This window comes from Phodopus roborovskii, unplaced genomic scaffold, assembly GCF_943737965.1.
Source record: "Phodopus roborovskii unplaced genomic scaffold, PHOROB, whole genome shotgun sequence".
NCBI lineage: Eukaryota > Metazoa > Chordata > Mammalia > Rodentia > Cricetidae > Phodopus > Phodopus roborovskii.
Genome location: NW_026126571.1, coordinates 24,319,975 through 24,341,774, shown reverse-complemented (window position 1 = coordinate 24,341,774; position 21,800 = coordinate 24,319,975). Strand labels below are relative to the sequence as shown.

The following is a 21,800-nucleotide window of genomic DNA, read 5'->3' as shown; positions in this document are numbered from 1 at the left end:
ACACTTCTGACACTTGCCCTAACCTAACTTTGCCCATGACCCAGGCAAAAACCAACAGCCCACAAATAATTAGGGAAATGGCTCAGAGGTTAAGAGCATCTCTTCCAGAGGTCCCGAGTTCAATTCCCAGCAACCACATGGCTTACAGCCACACACAATGAGATCTGGTGTCCTTATTTGGCCTGCAGGCATACATGTTGATAGAACACTGTATACTCAATATATTTTTTTTAAAAAATTAAGTATGGATCCAACTATTACTCCCTGTGCAGGACCACTAAGAGGACTCCCCTGAAGAAATCCTGCCTGAGAACACACCCAGATGAAAACAGTCTCTGGTAATAAACAGGACAGCAGAGCCTGGGTACCCAGACCCTCCTAGACCTGAAGCTTATCCTAATGTGAATGTTTTAGCAACATAAACCAAAAGCTTTTTTTTTATTGTTCTGATACTAAATGGTTGTCTTTCATTTACAAACAAATGGCCTCAGACATTATTGCTTCCTCATTCCTTTCAAAACTTTTAAAGGATCAATTCTTCATCCAGATAGTCCAGCCTTGATTATAAACATAAATAATAAAAACAAAAATAAAACCGACAGAAGTCTTTTGAAATGGAACACTCAATATCAAATCAATATCAAATAAGCTTGTCATGTATGAGCCTCTGAAACTATGGAGCTTTCTGGTGGCTATAATATTTCCTCACTTAAAAAGAAAAATGTCAGGGGCTGGAAAGATGGCTCACTAGCTAAGAGCACTGGCTGCTCTCCCAGAGGACCTGGGTTCAGTTCCCAGCACCCACATGGTAGCTCACAACTGTCTGTAAATGTAGTTCCAGAGACCTGACTCCCTCTCTTGGCCTCTACTGGACACTGAAGTTGTGCACACACATACCTTTAGGCAAAACATACATACACATAAAATTTCATTTACATTTTTGAAAAGGAAACTGTCTTTGGTATATGTGAATATTTACACCTAATCCTATTACCTAGTTGCTTCAGGTTTGAGAACACTAGAAGTCTTCGTGCTCTGCTCAGCGTTGGTGACTATTGGAAGTTCACTGGATGAAGTCAAAGGGCTTTGCTGCCTGCATTGACTTCTCTTGAATCCACCACCTTTTGTGGAAAGGAGATGTGCTCACAAGAAGTCAATAGACTCTAAAGCTTCTCTTTGGCTCACCACTGAAGCCTGGCCAGTCATGTGGGTAGACCTGCTGTATCTGTACTCAGTCTGTGTGTTTACAACAAGTTCACATTACAAAATCCTCTTCAGGCTAGAGAGCACAGATCTGTGTCAGCAGCCTCCACACAGACCATGCCAGTACCTCTGTTGACCCTGCCTTGGGCACATGCAGGAGAATTCGTATCTGATTGGCTCACACAATGATCTGGATGGGGCGGTGCTATGCTGAACCTGGACCGCAATAGAAACATCAGCCGATACACAGGTATGCGGAGGATGTAGCCCTGGCCACCTGGGAGTGGTCTTAGATAGGCTGCCTCTTTCAGAGGTCCAGTTTTCATGGGGATAAAAACTCTTTAACATGGGGATGGGTACAGACAGAGCAGTGATTGTCACTGGGGGTCATGATCCAGATGTGGGTGATAAAGTGGACTTGATGAACCAGGACCAACTTTACAGCCAGATGACTCTGGGGGAGACAGAGAGTACACAGGTAACCCTGGAGCACCAGAAAGGACACTGGTAAGGAAAGTCTCAGGATGGACTTCATCAAAAGCAACTGGGAGCCAGCTGATGAAGTTCCCCATGGCTGGAACTCAGAAATAGCAAACCCAGTGCTCCTGGATTATAACCTCAAGTAGAAAACACCCATGTGTTCACAGTGATGTGTAGTAAGTTAGTACTGAGTGATGGAATAAAAAAATAAACAGGAAAGAAAAATCTCCCATACAGACAAATGCCAGGACACTTAGCCAGATCCTCTACCCTCTAGAAGGCAAAACAGGTCTCCACACCCTCAGAATGCACCAGGCACAGAAATGCACTCCATGGTAGCACATAGCCTCCACAGGATGTATTGAGAAAGCCACTTGACCTCTGTGAGCCTTTCTCCTCAAACACATAAGCATCACCAGACCAGTGGTGGCCATTCCATAAAACACAGACACCCCTCTCAAATCATGGAGGGTGGGACGTGGGAGCTGTTTGATCATGAAACACAACCGTTGTGAATGGACTGTTTTACAGATTTCCAAGTAGATTCTCTGGCTTGTCCTTCCACAGTGTGAGAGCACAGTAAGGCCACATCAGATGGCAGCACCTTGATCCTGGGTATCCGGGCTGCCCAAAATTATACAAGGATAAATTTCTCCTCTTTATACATATGCACACTTGTGTGTATGTATACAGACGTGTGTGTATGTGTGCACACATATGTACAGAACAGAGGTTGATAGCAGATGACTTCCTCCTTTGCTCTCCATCTTAATTTTTGAGGCAGGGTATCTCACTGCACATGGAGCTGGCAGGATGGTCAATAAACCCTAGGGATCTGCCTGTCTTTCCTCTAAAGCTCTGGGACTATATGTATCACTACATACAGCTTTTACATGGATAAACACCTCTACAGCTAAAATGAAATTTAAAGTAAGTAAATAAATAAATAACCTAAGATTTTCCAGTTATAGCAGCACAAAACACACTAAGACATCTGAGAGCTATGCCAGATAAGAGGAGCCCAGCCCAGGAGACACAGCAATTTAACGTAATCTGGAAACCTGGTAGGAACACTAGAACAGCAAAAGGACACTCAGTATTTCTATGCCAGCACCAGCTCATTGGTTTGATAACATGAAGACATTACTACCCAGAAAAACGTGGTTGGGGCAGATAAGAGCTCTCTGCACTATGGCCACACTCTTCTATTGCTCATAACCATTCTAAAATTAAATATTTTTTTTTGTTTTTTTGTTTTTTTTTTTGGTGTGGGAAGAGCATGATTAAAGCACACAAACATAGTTAAGGCTGCATGTTTTCAGAGCAAGAAGCTCTATGTCTTCCTGGGCTGCAGGGCCATGTGGAAGGAAGGTGTTACTGGAAGTAACAAAGTCCACACCCCACAGCCATTCACCCCTGGAGTGAGTCATTCATCTATCCTCAAGCCAATTTTCCTCACCTGTTGAGGCGAGGAAGGGAGGGAGGGAGCGAGGAAGGCAGGGAGGGAGGGAGGGAGGGAGTGACTAGCCAGCACACTGTTAGACAATTTTCCAGTAATATTGGGGGCGGGAAGAAAAGCAACAGAAAAGGCAGAAAAGTTTCCAGTCACTTGGCACATTTGCTTTTGAGCCGGTGGCAGCACAATGTATCACCGCAGAGGAAGTGTGTGGCACAGGGAGCCTGCTCACCCCCTCCCGTGGAAGCTTGGAAGAAGGAAGGACAGACAAGAAGCTTCCCTGCAAAGTGAAACGCTTTCAGTCTAGGAAGAAATTGTCATACCCTACCCTTCCTCCTGCTCTTACATTCTTTCTGCCCCTCTTTGGCAATGACCCTGAGCCTTGGAGGGGTTGACTGTGGATGTCCACCTATGGCAACATATCACAGTAACAGTCACTTGAATTCAAGTGCTTCCCCAGTGGTTATGAGTTGAGACTGGCAATAGCAGTGATCTATGGGCATAAATCACATGTTTAGAAGGGGATGTGACAGGTTTTGTTCTGGCTTACAATACCAGGCTTGCACCCTGCTTGTAGAGTGGGCCTTAAACCCAGTCAGAAGGCTGTTGGTCTCACCACAACAGCCAAGCTACTATTGCACAAGCAGGCACATCCTGACTTGCATGTCAGTATTTTAACAATAGCCAAGCCAAGTATAACAATATAACAATAGTCATAGCCAAGCAGGAAAGTAGGTGACAGTTCCCTGCCAGCAGCCTACATGGCCCCCTCTAGCACTATAAAAGCCAGTCAGGAGGGTAGGAGTTTCTAGTTCAGTCCCGGCTTAATTTCTTCATATCCTATAGCCAAAGTATGGACATGCATATCTCCAGCAACAGGGTCTTACCATCTAGTTCTGGCATATGACCAACAGCAATAGCAACAGCCTTTATGGCTTATGGGACCTCAAGGACCTCCTTGACTAACAACTCATAAGGAGATAGCACTGGGGCTTTCATTAAATGAACTTATGACTGCTGAGAGTGTCTTCAACCCATATAAGGCACACCTTTTGGATTTAAACTCTGTAGCTATTGCTTTAACAACCCATGTTTCCTTCTAGTTAGTTAACCCAGCCATGGTAGGATTGTAACGTAGGTGGAAGCACCATTGTACATGGTTGTCTCTCCCTTGGCTTTCCAAATCTGCAAAACACTCAAAGGTTAGCAATGTCTATACAACAAAACCATTTCCAGAGCATGAGCAGGACAAGGCATGTCCTGGACCACCAGCCCATAATAAAGACAATGGTGAGGCATTCTCAAAGCATCAGTTGATCCAGACGATCACAACTAATAAGTTATGAACGTTGAACGCAAGCAAGCTCTAATGCAGAATGGAAAGTTTCAATTCATTTGTATCAGTGGCTTCCTCCACAGATCGAGGTTGGGCACAAGCATGAACAGGAGGTGCTGTCTTAAACAGCTCTCTGTAATCCTCACTCCTTCCCTATGAGCCATTGTGTTTCCATATCCTGGAGTTCTTCCTGGGAACCTCCCTACATTTCCCCACACCTGACAAACTCAGTGGGTCTGACTTTATCTGCTCAGATGTATTTAGGGTCAAAGGTGAATGTGGCTCTGCTGCACCTGCTGGTTCCCTGGGTAAGAGTGGCCTGGGTTGGCACATCCCTCTAGCCTGCCCATTCACCATACCTGATGTTGGGGGAGTTCCTGACTGGGCAAACCATCTGTCCCCCTAGCATAACCCTTTGCTGGAGGGAAATGTGGCCTCCTTAGTCTGGGGGATTACTACCCTGGGGCAGGCTTGATCTCCTTCACCCGTATTTTGTCAAGGATGCCCTCTGAACTGATTCTCAGGCAGAAGCTTCTCAGCACACATTGTGGCTTCTATCAGCGTTTTCCTTAGGAACTCCAGCTCAGTTCAAATCCTGTTACATTTGTCCCCGAGGAACCCAGACAGACTCCTTCCTCTGCTTGACCATGTCACTGTCTCCTCTAGGTTGCTCTACCACTTTGTGAACTGTCTCTACATGTTGGTCTGAGTCACTGAAATCTGCCAAAGCCTACTTTATAAGTAGTCTTACTTATAAGTTCCTACTTTATAAGAGTCTTGCCCCACCAGAGGACTGGGCAAAGGCACTAAAGCTGCATACTAGTGTTGAGCTCCTTGCAGGCTCAGCCTTTTCTTTAACTCCTCTATGAACATAGTTTTATTTGACCCAGTGAACTGAGCTCAAACACAGCTTCCCTAGTTTCCTCAATGGCGTCCATTCCTCCTCTGTGACCCTCTAGTTCCTGATACTTATGGGGACTTCAGATGGACATAACCAAGTGTTGTTAATGTCTTTGTTAAGCCAGTTCATTAGGGACTGATTTTCTTCATACTGTCTCAGGTTATGCAGCCTTTGTCTTAGAGATGGGAAGTTACATAATTCAGTTTTCCTGTCTCCACAGCAGCCAGACTGATGCCATCCACTCCCATGTCCCAAGACCTCACAAGCCAAGCTGTGACAGACTCTTTAGCTGCTTGTTTAAAAGTCTCTCCAGATTCCATCCCCAGATTCCAGCAGTTCAAGTGCTGAGAATTTCCTGATCACACTAGTTTCTTGCTTTAGACCTGTTAAAGCCCCCATCTGCACAATGCATTACAGATTTTTCTCTTTTTTTTTTTTTTTTTTTTTTTTTTTTTTTTTTTTGTTTTGTTTTTTGTTTTTTTTCTACCGAAGGTTAGACTTGAAGGGTATCTTTAATGGCTTTTACCACCTCTCTCTCATCCTCTTCTTCATCTAATTTAGTTGCAAAATCAGAAGCCAACACAAAGGATACTGGCGATATCTCCCTTTCTTGTTAAATTGATCCCTTGTACAAACAAGTTCTTGCTACCACTGCCATCCCAACCCTCAGGTGAATTGCTAACTACACACAACAGAAGCCAGGCAACCTCCACTGATGCCTTAACTCTTGCTGTATAATCTCAAAGACTGTAAAATTCTCCTCTAAATGTTCGACTGTTTTCAGGTTATCTCCATATTCACGAGTGGACCCCACTCATCCATCAGGCATGCCACCCCAGACCACACAGATGAAGAAGGCCATCGTGGGATTACTGCCACTCCTACGCCTGAGGACTCAGCCTTAGGTGCACATCTCACTACCCATAGCAAGACCCATGCAGTTGCTGTGATAGAAGGCAGGCAGAGGAGCACACACCACACAGGAGATAGCAACTGTATTGTAATTTCCTCCGTGGGAGCTCTCACTTCAGGCTTCTCAGCCTCCGTAACTGCCTTGCTCTCCTCATCTAGGTCTATGCTCTCACTCTTCCCCCAACTCATCTTTGTTCTATCAGGTCCCTGTTCAGGCACCAATTATGGTCCCTGCCCCACTAAATCTGCAAGTCAGAGGTATGACTATTGTTTGACAAAACTTTCCCTGGGGAGACCAACACATATATCTATTCGCCCCTGACAGGTATCCCATAACAGACCAAAGTCCAACTTGGTGAACCAATGAGTTTTATTGGGGTTACTTATAGTAATATGGGTGAGGGATTACTTACAGCAGCAGAAATGACTCAAACATCTGCATCATCAAGGTCCACCCCAGTATGGGTGACAGTTCACAAAAGCTGGAAAGCCTGGAATTTATTGCATAGCCTGCAGACAGCTCAACAGACTGTAGAGAGTCCTTTCCAAGAGACTCTGGTTTAAACTTCTTCCTGGTAGCAGGATCTTCTTTGTAACTTTTCTCCTTTGAGAATCTTCTTTGCAGCTTGCTTCATTTCTGTTTGAGAGGGACTCCCAGCATTAATTGTTTACTCTGGCAGGGAGGGGCCTAGTAAATCTGGTCAGTTTCAGGGACTTCCTGAAGTTAGTTTGATTTGTCTACCTTTGGCCTAAGGAGCTTCCCTGCAGAAGGAACGTTTCTGTCTCAGAGGAAACTGTTAATACAACAGAGCCCCACAATCAATATTTCAATTAGGCATTCCAGTAGTGCCAGGGCTTAGAAACTTATCACTGTTTCCTAGTCACATACCTCCCCTCCTCTAGCTGGGTCCTTTGCCCAGCTTGCAGTCATCAGGTTCTTGTTTCCTTTAGCTCTTTCACACAGTTAGCTAAAGAGAAGCAGTGCTCAGTACCTAGGGTGTGGGTGGGACCATGACTTGCTAAATCTCAGTGGATGCTAATCAGGACCTCATCTCCTAGATAGAGCACAGGTAGCCTGGGACAGTTCGGCAGTAAAGGAGAGTCTCAGCATCTGTTGTAGTCCCACATCACATTTTACAGAGGAAATACAAATTCTGTCCTCTGATCCCAACATTTGTAAAGCAGAGTGTCATCCCTGAGTTAGAAAAGGCAGCTATCTTACGAAAGTGTCCACCTACATCTTTTCTGCATTATGAAAATAAGACTAACAGGTGCTAAAGAAGCAGAGAGGCTTCTGAGCCCTCATCAAGGCTCTTCTAGCCCTGGGACCAAAGACTAGAAAAACAGGAATTTCCAGTCAGGAGTAAGCTACCTTCAGTTTTTGTAGCAATTAAGTTCTTACATGCAGTCCTTTACTGAATCTTGTTTTGGCTACAACCTATATCTTTTCTCTGACATGCTATTACTGAAATGACCCCTTAATGATGCATGTAAAAGCTCAAGATCACACTAGGCTATGGAGCCTAAGTGGGACAGGTTTTACACTATGTGAGGATGCACACTTGTAAGATGAAAGTCTCTGGTACCAGCCTCCCTCTCCCAAGGACAGAGGCAGTGAATGTCTGTGGATGTGGCTGCAGCTTAACTTAAACGACACAATTCATAGCGGGGTGGTGGTGGTGCACGCCTTTAATCCCAACACTTGGGAGGAAGAGGCACACAGATCTCTGTGAGTTCAAGATCAACCTGGTCTACAAAGCAAGTTCCAGGACAAGCTCCAAAGCTACACAGAGAAACCCTGCCTCGAAAAAACCAACCAACCAAACAAACAAACAAAACGATACAATTCATAAACAAACCATGCACATAAATTTGTCAATAAATCACCATTCACCAAACTTTGCTTATCCCCATGTAGAATGTTCTAGAAAAAAAGCCTCTCTTCTATTTAAGTTACTCTCACATAAAAACACAAACAAATATACAAATAAAGCTTCCATCAAACACCAAGAGACTGGCTGCCTGTGCTGGCCTACACCTTTAATCCCAGCACTCAGAAGGCAAGGGCAGATGGATCTCTGTGAATTATAGGGCCAGAGTGAGTTCCAGGCCAGCCCAGGCTACATAGTGAGACCCTGTCTCAAACAAAGCAATACAACACCAAGAGACAAAATGTGTACAAGCCTTTGTTCTATGGGCCACTGCATCATCTGTCTCACTGTTTATGATTTTTCTGCCTTCTACAGTCTCTCTTCCCCACAGTGGACACATAACAAGTACCCCAGGAATGTACTGTTTAACCTTTGCATCTGACTGCCAGTCTTATGGTGAATACATAACCCCTTGTTCAAAGCATATGGTGGGTCTCCAGCTGGCAGAGAATTGAACAGCCACGCACACCTGGGGTTCCTTTCAATTCCTTCCTTCCAGCCACAGAACTTAAGCTCGTCACTCCATTCACCTGAATGTAATTCTCTCTGCTTACTTCTCCATTCCCTGACACTGTACCCTGCTCTGAGGCTATGCTATCAGCATCCACTCCAGCAGATCTGTCCTGTTTACACTTACCCTCCTCAAGAAGTATCATGGAAACATAATCCCACCTACAAGGTAGCTGTCAGAATTAAATGTGGTGATGCTCTTTCCGTAAATACAAAGGGCATCGTCCCCTTTTTAGTAGCTATTCCAGAAAGGAAATGAGTATCATCATCATCGGTGTGGCTGCTTATCTTTCCCCTACCTGTATGGATTCAGGCATTATGCTGGCCTGCCCCTGTCACCTGGCAGAATGCACTCAGGCAGTACCCTGGTCAGCCCAGATGCAAAGGACCTCTTTAAAAGAAAAGACCTCCTCCCACTTAAGCTCTCTTTCCTGCTCCTCCCCCTCCCCTCACCCGCTTCCATTTCCTGCTGTTCCCCTGGGACTTACAGGACTTTTCCTGTCTCCTTCTTCTCTACTGTCCTCTCTCTGTGTCCCTTTACCTCTTTTCTCTTTCCTTCCTTACCCTTTCCCTCTCCTTTCTAATAAAACTTCTCACTTAAGCTCTGTCCTGTCTGGCGTGTTTGTCCCTCGCCCACCATGGAATCCGCCAAGGTTCCCCACGCGCATTTATCATAACACTACCCACCTTTTGGCTTAGAGTCCCAAGGTACCATCATACATCCTCCCTTTCCTCCTGGGGTGGGCCTGAGGGTATACAGGTTGGATGACTCTTAGAAACCTCCTCAGCGGTCACAATATGCACAGAACTACTGGCCCAGATATGATCACAGACTTTGCCTCTCTTTCAAGTTGCCACTGGCCATATCCATGCTGAAAAGGCCAGCTAGGCTGGATACCAGAAGCACCCTTAGAGAGCGTGCTTTCCCTGACATAAATGACATCGATTCTTGGAATTGAAAGTCTGCAGGTACTTTCTGGTTACTTTGTAGTCAGTTTAAGATAAGTAACTCATCCTGGGGGGAATCTGGCATATACCCTTCAAGATATTTTATATTTGTATATACATAGGGAGAAAAGTAAATGTTTACCAACCAGCCTTATGGAAAAACACCCTGACTTGCCAAGCTTGTCGACCTCCATGGTGTACCTATTCCCACAGTAATTCATGTGTCAGCACAGGTCAAAAGCAAGAACCTGGGAAGAAACTTACATGCCCTGGAGGCCGACTGTGGCCCATCAGCTTTGTGTATGTATACATGTGTAAATGTATGTATACTTATCTGCATAGACACATAGAAAATATACTACATAGGCATGCATTTTTACCCAATAGCTAACATGCAATCCCTTTGTTGATATTCTATATATGCCACACATCCATGTATTCTACATGTTGCTTGTATTATAACTTAACAATAAGTCTTATATTGGTCCAATAAAACTCCTAGAATCATAGCTGCTAATTCAGAGTACACATATTTGTGATTTTGACAGATCATAGAACAGAGACTAGTTCAAACTTCCAACCAGTACTTGAGCACATATTTTCTCAGGTCCACAACAGTGCTACCATGCTGTGTAAGGTAGACCAACCTGGCATGTGGGAAATAGCACGTTACTAAGGCTTTCATTCACATTTCTTCTTTTGTGTTTTTGCTTAGTGTGTTTGTCATCTCTGTACAGTTTTATGAGCGATACACTCATATTCTTCACCTCCATAGTAACTAGCCTTTCTCATAGATTTGTTGGAGCTCTTTATATACTGATAAAAGTACATCTGTGTTGTATAAATTGTTACTACTTCCCTAAAATTTCTGTTGTCTTTTGACATAACTAAAAAGATTGGATCTGGAAAAGAAAAATGATATGCATTCAGATGAATCAGCCTTTTACTTGATAGCTTCTGAGTTTGTTTTGCATCTGGGAAGGATTTTCTATCTCCATTAAATACTAAAGTGGGATTCTACCTCATTTTCTCTGGAACTGATTTTGGTATAAGATAGGACATAGATTCTAGCTTTATTGCTTCCCTCCAGAATCATCTTTGCCTTCTTTCTCAACCTCCACTACCAGCCCCTATCCCCAGGAACTATCAAACTAATTTTAAAAAATATTTTGATAATATTTCTTCAACTCCTCCTACTGTGACCACCATGTCCCAGCCTTTGACCTCTACCAGAACCAAATACTTTTCTCTGACACACAGCTCATCCACAGTCGCTAAGTGCCATTGCTGTCTGTTCTTTGTGGTCATCAGCACCTCAAATGGCAGCCTGGGTCCTTCTCTAGTGATACCCAAGCTCCAAAGGAAACAAGGCTTCTGTGTCTACATATTCAAGAAAACAGCTGAAAACTGTTCTGAACCTGTGAGCACAAAACCAAGCAGGCTTCCTCACTAGGCTTTCAAGCCTTCAACTAGCCTATGATGTTCATCTTCATGGTCAGCTTGGTTGGATTTGGAGCCCCTTAGGAGACACATTTCTGACTGTCTGTGAGGGCATTTCTAGAGAGGTTTGACTGAGGAGGGAAAGACCTCTAATAACCTGAGGTTCAGGACTAAATAGGAGAATGTGAGCTAAGCACCAGCATCTATCCCTGTCTGCCTCCTGATTGTGGATACAACATGGCCAGCATGCTCCCACCACCATGCCTTCCCCAGGGTGATGGACTGCTTTGTAGTGAGAGAGCCACCCAGCTTCACCTGTAGCATTGACCACGCCCATTTGGGTTTGTATGTGAGTGTGGGGTATTTGGTTTGGGGTCCAGGACAGGCTTGCTCTCTTGGTTCCAGTTGGGTCACTCAGAGCAGCCTGGGTGTGGATCCTTGGAGCCAGAACTTGCAGGTCTCATGTAAGTGACTTCTCCCAGAATAAAATATGTAGCCCATATTTTATCCTCATCCTGTGTATCTTAATCTGTGCACCATTACTGTTTCCCTTAAACCATCAGCCAAAACAAACCTTTCCTGCCTTAACTTGCTTCTGGTCAGGAATTTTGTCACAGCAATGAGAAAAGTAACTAATAAATATCCCCAACTCATCTCAGATCCAGGACAAATAAGCTACACTTGAATGAGAGCCAGAAACTGCTTCTAAGCTACTTTGAGGCTATATCCATTGCCAGGTTGTTAGATCATGTTCGGATTCAGTTACAAAGGTAACAGAAACTCAACTTTGGACTCGATCCCCGTTAGTAAACAAGCAAATCAGTGCATAGCATCAGAGAGAGAAATTCAACCCTTTCTCCCCAGTTCCATGTGGCCTCCCGCAACCTGGAAGACACGAAAGGGCAGGACTTTGCACATCTCCTTCTCCCAGGGGGATTCCCCAGCCACTCTCTCTTTTCTCTTCGCTCAGATCTTTGCAGCCTGAATCATGACCCACAGGAAAATAGAACTTTTCTCCCCAGGGTCCCAATTAAAATCCAGACTCTTTCTCTTTGAGCCATGTATCACCATGGTAATTAATGAATTCTCTGTTTAATGTCTACATCCTCTTCTAGAGTCCTGAAGGTAGATTCTACTGCTAATCCCCCACCACATCCTGTTTCCAGTATGGTGTCTGGTACTTGGAATGAGATTGACAAATACTTGTGAAATGAATGAACATAATCTTACTTCAGGCTTTAACTCCAGAGAGGCATCTACTTCGAGTTTATTGACATTGGTGAAATTAAAATTACATAGGTTATTTAGTTTTGCCTCTGAGCATTGCGGCTCATTGCCCAATACTGATGATGCAGAAGGGATGTTTGTCTTAGAAGATTTAAACTTTAATTTACATTTCTTATGAATATTAGTATATTTGATAGAAGCACAGGACACTGGATTGGAAATTCTTACTATACCATGCTTTAACATGTGAGTGGAGAAATGGTCTGTTGAGGAAAGCTCTTAGCCTGCCCAACATTGCAAAAACTAATTTCAGCATTTTAACAAAAAAAAAAAAAAAAAAAAAAAAAAAAGGAAAAATAAAATAATAGCAAACTACGGATATTGAGAGTCTGCGATCCTCTCCTGGCTCCTCCCTGGGAACCTCAGCAACTGGACTGAAAGTCGCGATTTTCCCATTCAGGGCCACTCTCAGCAAGTAGATGACTCCTCCAGGGGTATTCATCTGGCCCACACCTCCTCCAAAAACTGAATGCACCATCTCCCCTCTCATTCCACAAGTAAACAGACATCTAGACCATGACAGAGTTTTCATCTATCTAAATTTCGCAGGAAAGAAACAGACTTCTCAGCTTTAAAGCATCCCATTATTATCCTTTAACATCATACTCTGCTTATGCTCAGTAGAGGCCATTAGAAACCAGGTCTGGGAAAAACTCAACTCAGGAGAATAAGTCATGTGATCAGAAACTATAATATCACCAATTGTGTTCTTATGTTCTTCCAAAATGAAGAAAACAGTTCATCAACCCCAAAAGAATCTGGTAAATAGCTAAAGAAGCAATTCTAGCCTCTCGGGCTACTAATCCATGCACTGTAGAATTTTCGATTTTCACATGAGTGTATAATGCCACAGTCATACTGCCTGCTGGAGGCCTCTGCAAAACACCTGGAAATGAATCTGTAACCCCCAAACTTCCCACATAAGAGGGACTTTACAAATGTTCTACTCTATGCTTTTTTAAAAACTTCAGATGTCTCTGGTTTTTCTTAATATATTATTATATGAATGTATATATTTAAACATAAAAATGTATAGCTGCATTGAATCTATGTCCTAATATGTCTGGAATATTATAATTTTACATGTAAGCAATAAAAAATCCTTCTGAGATATTCTTACATTCTTTTCATACTCAGTCTTCAGAATTTACACAAACGACACATCTTGCTAAGTACTAGCCATAATATAAGTGTTCAGTAGCCACATATGGCCAGTGGCTGCCCAGTGGACAGTGCAGACACAAAAACCATCCCCAGAAGCATGCCGCCCAGCTTCAGCAGCCATCAACCATTCTCTGGGTAGCTCATTTCCTCTACACTTCCCACCCAAATGCCAGAAGGTGTAGTACTGCATCTGTGTTCACATCTCCTTCATTAGCTCTCTCTGTTAACCTTTGGTTTTTTGATTTGGTGTCTAGATAATCAAGCTGAGGTTTGTAAGCTCAGAGGTAGAACATTGTTAGTCCTCAAAGGCCTTGTGTTAGGTCCCCAGCACCACAGGATACTGTGAGGACCCCAATATGACAGTGTCAGTAAAAAAAATTTATCATCCAGATGCTTCTATGCATCCATCTCATATCACACAGTGTAGCATCAAGATGCAAAGGGCATTGCCATTGAGTTACTAGTGCGTATGAGCAGAGCTCAGGGATGTTATCAAAATCCACCAGCTCCTCCAACTGGCAAATAGTTAATAAAGCATGGTAAATACATACAATATGGTGGGGTTCATCTGTTTGAAAGAAGGTCTTATTATGTAAACCTAGATGGCCTAGAACTCACAGAAATCTGCCTGCCTCTACCTCCTGAGTACTGAGGCATTATACCTAACCTCATGTTTAAGCAGTGAAAAAATAAAATGAAGCATTCACCATTGCCACCCCAGGGATGAACCCTAAAAACAAACTCCTGGATGAAAGAAGTCAGAATCAAAAGATCACAGGTTGTGTGTCTTCCTTTACATACCAGGTGAGTCCACACATATACAAAATAGGGGTAATGAAGTGTCCTAAAATCCATCATGGTGATAGTTTCACAATTATGTGCATATACTAGGAGCCATTACATTGTGTACCTTAAATGAATGAATTGCGTGATATATGAATAATGGTTGTATGACGGTGTCTTAGTTAAAGTTTCTATTGCTGTAAAGACACACCATGACCACCACAACTCTTATATAGGAAAGCATTTAATTAGAGCTAGCTCATAGTTTCAGAGGTTTAGTCCATTATCATCATGGTGGGAAGCACGTGGCACATAGGCAGACACAGTGCTGGAGGAGTTGAGAGTTCTATATCTTGATTGACAGGCAGCAGGAAGAAAGAGACTGGGCCTGGCTTGAGCTTCTGAAACCCCAGCGCCTACCCCAAGAAGCACACTTCCTCCAAACAAAGCCACATCTACACCAACAAGACCATACCTAACAGTGCCACTATGAGCCTATAAGGGCATTTTTTATTCAAGCCACCACACATGAATTATGACCTCATAGTTGTTTTTTTAAAGCAGTAGCCAAATGTGCTACACACATACAATGCATTTATACCATATCATCCAGATTTAACACAAAATGACAAAACTGCTTAAAAAAAACAACAATACTTGTCACCAATTCTCTTCACTCTAAGCCACTTGATTCAGACATTTTAACCAGAGGACTTTATTTTGGGATCCCTAAATCATTGTAACTAAGGCCAAATGAGAAGCAGTGGTTTAGATAAAGACTTCAGACAAGTGAGTAAGATTCACACAGCAGAATAGTAATGGCTGCATATAAAATGCATAGGCACAGTACATGATAAGAAGGCAAGCATTCCCCAACTCCAATTTGATTTGAAGGAGGCAGAGGAAGGCTTCCTGGATGCTGTGTCTACACTGAAATGGGAGCCATGACTAATCATGAGGAGGGTAAACACAGATAAGGAGGGATGATCATGAAGAATAATACAAAAGATCCCTTTCCAGCATGGCCCTAGCAATGGGGCGCTGTCACTCAGCAGTTCAAGTGATCACTGGTGAGCTATAAGGTTGGACGGGGCTGGACCTGATTCAGACCAGCCTCTGAAATCTTATTAAACTCTGAAATATTCGTTGGTAATAAAATTCCACAAAAAGATAGAATGAATTCCAAAATAACTGGTGTGTGTGTGTGTGTGTGTGTGTGTGTGTGTGTGTGTGCAGGCATACATGTGTGCCAGTTCAAGTATATGTGTGTACATGTATGGAATCCAGGAGATAACCTATGTAGGATAGCCATCAAGCCCCAGGATCCAATTGTCTCTGCCTCCCCAGTATAGGATTGCAAACACCAGTGTTCTAGGAATGAAACGGAGGTCCTTAGGGCTCCAAGACAAACATTTTGTCAAGTGAGCCATCTCACAGACCCTGTAATGGGTTTTCAATAACAACAGCATTAGCACAGACATGAAAAAACCGTGTGCATTTCATACATGGTATTTATCCTACAGTGTTTGTTATATATAAGAATTTATGATTCCCTTTGTGGCCTTAAATGGGGAGTGCTCAAACAGGTGCTTCCCAGGGATTTCACTAGCTCTTCTGTTGCTTTGGCATAAACTTATAAGGGCATTAAAGTATTATGACTCAAATACTAGAAAATAGGTCTGGGCAGGATGGCTCATGCCCATAATTCCAGCACTTAGCAAAGAGAGGCAAGGAAATGGTTAAGTTCAACCTGGAGCCATAAAACAACACCCTGCATTAAAAATAAATAAATAAAATAAAACAGCACATTCCAAGTGCTTTTTAAAATATAATGTAATGTAACCAAATGTAATTGTTTAATGTTTTAATTGAGTATTTTCTGTCAATAGGACACCAGATCCTTATGTCAAGGATAGAAACAAGAATAATCCGCTCCCTTTGCCTTCAAGACATTTAAAATCTGGGAAAGGGAACTAGGGAGATGGCAAAGTGCTCACTGCAAACATGAAGTCATGAGTTAGGATCCCCAGTACCCACAGCAACAGAGAGACAGATATGCATGTGTTCCTGCATGAACATACACAAATACTCCATGCATGCACACAATAATTAATAATAATAATATAAATAAAGTCTGAAAGGGGCAGCACATTTAAATGCAAAAAGTGGGGAAGAAAGCAAGGGGATGGAAGGGCCAGGAGATATAAAAGGAACTGGGAGCTCATTCGCACTTTTAAAAAAAAAAACAGTTTTGACACGGCTAGTCACAGTGGCACAAGCTTTGATCTCAGCACTCAGCAGGCAGAGGCAGGTGGAACACTGAGTCTACACAAAGAGCCTGGTCTACACAAAGAGCTCTAGGCCAGCCAGAGATGCATAGTTAGACCCTGCCTTGTTTTAGTTTTTGTTTTCTATGTGCTCTGACAGTTTGGGTTTGCAGAGATTATGCTTCTAGAAGTAGTTTCTGAGCTGAGACTCGAAAGATCTAGGTTCTTCCAGAGCAAAGCAGTGAGAGAGCGCTGAAGGCAATAGGCATACATGGGCAAGACCAGACAGATGCTCTGGTGACACCACACAGGTCAGGAATGCTGAAGTGAAAGCCAAGGCTGAACCTACCATCGCAAACCTTGAGTTAGCCTAAGGAGTCTACATTAACTGAAAGGGAGCTGGGGTTTGACTCTCAGCTCCAACATTTTATTAGAATCAAATTGACTGAGCATTTCCTAGACTCACCTTGTCCCTGAAGTATAACTCACCTGCTTTGATGTGGCTTTTATGATGGATAGAGGTGATGCATGGCCAGCACCTCCTCATGACAGTACTCTCTGCACCTAAGTTCAAAGCCACTGCTGTAACCAATATTGTTTGTAACTGTAAAAGCCACCCAAGAATGTGTTAACACTACAATAATGACAGTTCTTAAAGAATCTGCCTTGCTGCACATGGTAGACAGGAGAAGGGAAAATACACCTGTAGGCAAAGTTAAGGCAGAGTGAAAAGCCTGAACTAAGGCACTGCAACCCAGCAAAGACCTGCGACAAGGGTGGAGGGAGCAGGAATGTGATCTGAACAGTTGTAACTGAGAAGAAGAAACAGAAGTTTCTAGAGAAGGCCAGAAAGCTGATGAATAAGTGGATTTAGACAGAATGGGAGTTTGCAGAAAAACTGTACAGCTCTCAATTATGAATGGAAAGCTTTCCAGCTTAATAGCTCCCACAGTCCCTGACACCTCACAACCTCACTTCCAGGGGCAGTCTAATCCAGCCCTCCCTGGAGCTCTCCAAACGGAAATGTCAATTAAGAAAAGATAGTCCTGCCAAGGAGCTCATTATAAATCACATGATGGGTTATCCAGACCCTCATGCAGGGAGAAACGCCTTACTGCCCCAGAACTGGCTAGACACAGAACGAAGAGGAAATGGGGATGCCTATGTCCCTCTGCCTGTCCTCTTTGCCACTGGCCCATTAGGAGGCAACCATACCATCTCTTTCCAAGCCTCTCCACACCCTCAGTGTCATGCAAAGGTGGAAAGAGCAGAAATACCCTTATTTTATGGAAAAGTCCCTGCAGAGCCTTCTGGGGTGAGTGGTCTCTAGGTCTGAGCAGAAAGGGACTACCCATATTTCCAGCACTTTCCTAACAAGACGAAAAGCATTGCCACTCCAAGCTCATTGACTAGAAACAGCCTGATTTCTTTTTGGGTTTGGTTGAAAGCAGGATTTCCTTTCCTCCCCTATTAAAAGCCCCCGATCAACCAAGCCCAGAAACCGTATACTCAACCACAAAAATCAATGGCTGTGAGAGCCTCCACCATTCAGAAATAGTATACCTGGGTCAATTTGAGGCCGGCACCACAAAGCTTACAGCCCTGCCTCAGATATCATTTGAGCATTTTACCAGTGAGCTGCATCACTGCGTTAACATTGAGTAAATAGCGAGACAAGAGACATCAGAGTATAGTGGAAGGAGCTAAGGATTTAGAGTAGAAAGATAATGAAGAGCTCTGGGAATTACTACTGACCCCAGGCAAATTCCTGAACTCAGCTGCAGTTTCCCTGGGTGGTGAAGCCTGTCAAGATGGTGAAGATTAGGACATAAGATGTCCTGTGCACTCTGGTAGTATCTGGCCTACAACTATTAGTCATTACTGAAAACAGATCTCAGGGCTAAAACAGCAACTCTTTCAGCTGAGCAACATGTCCATTGGCTGTAAAAGTAGAAATCATATTTTCAGCTCTTAGAAGTAACCTAACACATGAGAAAAACAGCCTAGAATCATAGTCCTAGAATCATGTTTGCCTTGGAGCAATAAGTTAATCCACATGAGCCCAAATTTCCAATTCACTAAAAAATGTCTAACTTGGGTCAGAGAGATGGTTCATAGAGTAAAAGTCAGTGTTGTTACCAATCCCGATTACCCAGAGTTTGATCCCTGGATCCCACAGTGGAGAGAGAGAAAGAAAACTCACTACTAAAGTCCTCTAACCACCAACCTGTATGCACAAGCAGAGGTTTGTGAATACACACACAAATAAATCTTTTTTTTAAAAAAAAGGATTTAAAAAACCTAATCAGACTACTGTAATGTACAATGATGCAATCTATACAGAGCTCCCAACCAATACGTTGATGATTATTGGAAGTGCAACAGCAGTAGTTATTGCCATTTATTAATTTTACAAATAAAAAAGGAAAACGATGATAATCAAAACCAGCTGTGAAATAAATATTCTCATAACCACGGAGAAGCTTACATTCATTCATTCCATAAGTGTGTATTGTGGCCCTGAAGTGTGGTAGGCTGAGTTCTCAACACTAAGAATGAGGAATAGAACCAACCCTCCACTTTTGGAGGACCTGCATCCTAGCAGCAGAAGGAGGCGGGCAGTTGGAAAAACAAGATCATCCCAGACAGCTTTCAGCTCTGTAAAGAGATCTAAACAGGACAATGTGCAGCTGATGGACAGGATGAACATTTAGCTTGGAAGCACTGCCGTCGGCCTGACTGATGTCTTCGGTGGCCAGAAAGAGGTCCTCTGGTATGATACTTTTAGTGTGGGATGTGGACGGCCAAAAGTCAGACCTATGTATATGTGTCTCTGAAATTCATCTTTTGCAGCTACAGTGTAAAATACAGTACCCAAATGTCCTCAACCAGTAATCAGAACCTAGAGCACTGCGACACCCAAGGGGACTCAAACACCCCAGTGCAGTTCCCAAACACAAGGTGACAGACAACTTTACATCCCACTCAGAGCCAACAGTCAAGGAGGTGCACGGCTGGTTCAGAAGTGTCTGAAGGACACAAGGCAATGCCACGGGTGACGCCAGGGGCAGCAAACGCCCGCTGGGCTCCTGAAGCCCCAAGGGGAGGGTATTCTTGGTCCCCAGGGCAGACACCTTGGAGCAAGGCGACCTGTCTGGTGAGACCTGAGAGAGAGGCACCTGCCCTGTACCGCCCGGGCCCAGCTCGCGGATGTATGTGGTAAAGCCTCCCTCCTGGACCAATTAAGCAGGTTTCCTGTACCTCCCGCCCCGGCGTGATACCAGGCTGTGCCCGGGACAGCTCCACTGCAGGGCATCCTCCTGCACCCGCATACAGGCTCCCGCGCTCCCCTCCTTCTCCCGGTCCATCCCGGCTGGGCTGTCACTGAGGGGTACAGGTTCAGCGTGAGCAGAATCAGGATGCTCCCTCCCAGAAAATTGGGTCCGACACCGCAGACGACCTTCGAGTCTCAGGGCTGCCCGGTGGGGCGGGACTAACCAGGAGCAGCAAAGACATATTCGGGACCCTAGACTGGCAGCGCGCCTGGACCTTCCCCGGGCATCCACCACACCTCAACACCACCCCGGCGGACGCCCTGCTGCTCACCTGAGCTTTCCGCAGCTGTGGACGCTGCGTGGTTCCCCAGTGCAGGCTTCAGACCGGGAAGGACACAAACTCGGCTTCTCGGGTCCCTGCAAGGCTCAGCCGACGGCAGTTCCAGCACCAACCGCAGGAGACTGGGGCGCCGAGCTCCACTCGCCGACAGATGGTGGGCGGAAGCAGCGCTGCGCACCAGCTTTCCTGGCGCGGAGGTCCCTGGTCCTCTGCCACTGGCGGGCGTGCGATCCCGCGACCAGTTCTCAGTACTTTGCCCAGAACTTTAGGGCGCGCGCCGCGGGGTGATTAGCTGAGGAGCTGGAGCAAGGGGAGGGAGCTAGGAGGAGGAGCCTGTGTCTTCCTTGAGGGAGGAGCAACACGGAAGGGGGGGGCTCAGCAGAGTGGCTCCCACTCCCACCAATCAGGAGTCATCTGGGGAAAGGCGGTGGGACGCTGCCCTTGGAAGCTGCACGCGGATTCCGTGACGCCACCCAGGGTTCAGGGCGTGTAGAGGAGCCGAGGGTGATGGTAGGTGTGGCTAGGCGGGGCAGCAGCTTCAGGCATCCCGGGGCAGTGTTCGCCCGACAGACTCTCAGTAAATGTTTATTGAATGACTAGGAGGTAAGGTACGCGCTGGAGGAGCTGTTTTAAGAAGGAAGATTCCAGGGAACTAAAGTAGTCCAACAGGAGAGGATCACTTGACCACTGAGAAGCCTGAGGATATGGCTCAGCCGAGGGCGTTAGGCATACGATGTTGAGGAGAATTGGAGTGGAAGACTGAGTTCAGACACTGGACTCGGCCTCCTGAAGCAGTTGTGCAGAATGGTGCGGGGGCACAGTAGAGGAGTGAGGAGTGTTTTGTTCTTACAGCCCCCGTACAAGGGCCAGGAAAGAAGATGCAATGTAGTTGGCGATTAAAAAGCAGGAGTCTCTGGCTACACGGCCAGACCTATCCGACATTACTGCCCACTTGCTGGAATCCTAGCTTGGATGCCAGCCACTGATAATTAGAGGTCAATTTGCAGACCGCACATGAGTCCGGCGCCTCAGGTGGCACGGTGGGCAGGGAATGATGAATGCCAACAGCAGATGTGACCCTGAACCTGCGATAAAGGAACACACACAAGGTTTCTGCCCTCTTGGAACCTACATTCTAGAAAGGAAGCAGATGAGAGAGAGAGAGAGGAGAGAGAGAGAGAGAGAGAGAGAGAGAGAGAGAGGGAGGGAGGGAGGGAGGGAGGGAGGGAGGGAGGGAGGGAGGGAGGGAGGGAGAGGAAGGGAGAGAGAGAGAAGCGGGAAGGGCGCTGCCACTCTGGGGAAGAGCTTTCCCAGCACTCGGAACTGCAGACGCGATGTATTTAATCTCCTTAAGATCCGCCTGGCCTGCCTCACCAAGCAGGGCACTTTGGGTCTTTTGGCTTTGTTGTTGACACTCGAGGCGCTCCAGAATGCCAAGTGCTCACCAGCTGCCACTGGTGGCAATAGACGTTTTCAGGGTGACCCCGTATTAAGGTTTCTGAGGCGCTTTCCACAACTGTATAAACCACGTTTCATTTACCATGCTTGGATATTCGCTCTCTGGAAC

General features: G+C 44.9%; 1 protein-coding gene across 4 annotated transcripts in view; it reads right to left on the bottom strand.

Moving 5' to 3' along the window:
* Osbpl3 (oxysterol binding protein like 3) overlaps positions 1 to 20,550 on the bottom strand; it is a 160,028-nt gene extending 139,478 nt beyond the window's left edge. For 3 of the 4 annotated variants that reach the window (XM_051202783.1, XM_051202785.1, XM_051202786.1), the window contains exon 1: positions 20,225 to 20,549. The gene's annotated coding sequence lies outside the window, so the exon portion shown is untranslated. Of the gene's footprint in view, positions 1 to 20,224 lie in introns of all 4 variants that reach the window. The other variant, XM_051202784.1, reaches the window with a different exon arrangement.
* Positions 20,551 to 21,800: the final 1,250 nt, after the last annotated feature.